This window comes from Rhinopithecus bieti, unplaced genomic scaffold, assembly GCF_001698545.2.
Source record: "Rhinopithecus bieti isolate Rb0 unplaced genomic scaffold, ASM169854v2 scaffold_44748, whole genome shotgun sequence".
Classification (NCBI taxonomy): domain Eukaryota; kingdom Metazoa; phylum Chordata; class Mammalia; order Primates; family Cercopithecidae; genus Rhinopithecus; species Rhinopithecus bieti.
In genome coordinates, this window is record NW_016819104.1 from 2,139,735 (window position 1) to 2,141,852 (window position 2,118).

Below are 2,118 nucleotides of genomic sequence, written 5' to 3' on the forward strand. Positions count from 1 at the left end.
AATTGCTCAATCACTGATAATTTTAAGTTTCTTGCCTTATATTAGATGATAGAAAACCAATGTGAATGTCTGGCTCCCAAAACCCTTCTCTTATAACCTGATTCTTTTCTTTTTTTCCCCTCCTATGAAAGTTTGGTGTTGAGGATTAAGTTTTATAAAGAAGTGGATCTAGAAATATCTAACATTTTTAAGGAACAGTACGTGTTTAAAAGAGCCAATGTCTTATTCCATGACCTTCAGGTTTAAGTTCTTAGTAAATGTTTAAAAAGACATGACTCGTGTAAATGTCCAAGTATTTATCTTTTTATTCAAGCCCAGAAATGTTTTTTCTGCTTTTTGGAAAGAGACAAGGTAGAGACGTTTGTTTTTTAGAACACTTCTTGCTGGTAAGAAAGCCTCCAAGTTTAGAATGGAGCAAAGAAAGACCCCAGAGAACTGATATCATAGAGCTGTAAAGTAGGCAAAAAAACCAAAACCCAAAACAAAAAAAAAAACACTAGTTGCAGACCATTTCAAAAAGAGAGGATACATTGGCTTTGTCAGATTTGATGAATGTGCCATAAATGGAAAGCCAGATTTGTCTCCTAGAAAATAAAGACTAGTCTCTGGTTGGTAACTACATTCTGTGAAATACATTTCTCTTTTTTAAAAAATTGAATATAAGGCCTATGGTCTGGGCAGGGTTGGCCTCACTAATTCTAAGGGTTTGATTGATAACTGCCCAATCACTTTGTCTTTACAGTGGTGGAAAATGACATTGCTTCCTCACCCTTCTAGATGCAATGTTACTTAATTAATTAACTAGTCTGATAAATCTGTTGATGTTACCCTTATTTTCTGGAAAAGCAACGAGGCATAAATCTAGAAATAGTCTCAAAACTAAGCTGAGAGATTCTTTTTATAAAGTAGCATCCCTCCTCCATAGCCAGACAATGATAAAAAAAGAGGAGTCCTGCTTTATTTGAAAAAAATAGAATATATTACCTTTTATTATAATGTAAAATATTTTGATTCCTTCTTTCCTGGAGAAGTTAGAAATCTACCAAGATTCTGGAGGTTTTCTGTTTTCAGTGCTGATTGTGAACATAATCAAGAAGTTTAAAAGGCTCTGCATAGAAAGGATCTCTCCTTGCTCACTCAGCTTTAGATCCCTCCCTCCATCACATTAAACGTACCGCATGTTTGTGATTCATAATCTCTACCTTTTCTGCATTCCTGTTGCCACGATTTAAAATATTTTCATCTACAAAATTATTTATCATCTTGATTTATTTCTTTCAATCTGCTTGATTACTAACCTTCAGAGACTTGGACACTAAAATTGCTAGAGATGAATTGAAGTGAGAGATGATGTCAGCTTGGACCAGGAAGGTAACAGTAAAGGTGGTGAGAAATGGTCACATTCTGGGTACACTTTGAATGCAGAGCCACTAAGATTTGTAGATGGATATTAAAGGAAGTAAAATATAAAGGATAACTTCAAGATTTTTGTATAAAGCAACTGGAAAAATAGAACTGCCATATATGAATATGGAAAGAATTGAGGCAGAGCATTTTTTTTCTTTGTTTTTTATTTTGTTTTGTTTTGTTTCCCCTGAGACAAAGTCTTGCCCTGACGCCCAGGCTGGAGTGCAGTGGTGCAATCTCGGCTCACTGCAAGTTCTGCCTCCCAGGTTCAAGCAATTCTCCTGCCTCAGCCTCCCGAGTAGCTGGGATTACAGGCACACACCACCACACCCAGCTAATTTTTGTATTTTTAGTACAGACAGGATTTCACCATGTTGGCCAGGCTGGCCTCAAACTCTTGACCTTGTGATCCACCCGCCTTGGCGTCCTAAAGTGCTGGGATTACAAGAGTGAGCCACTGTGGAATGGCTAAGCATATTTTTAAGGAAAAATAAGAGCTTCATTTGGATATATTGTTTGAGATAACTATTAGTTTTTTGGTTTTTTTTTTTTTTAACAGGGTGCATAATAGAGGTTTAGTAATTAACAGAGACAAATCTGGAGTTCAGAGCAGCTATCTGGGTTGCATATAAATTTGAGAGTCCTCAGCATATAGATGGTGTTTAAAACATTCAGAATGTATGGATTTGCTAAGGCCAGTACTGCAGACAG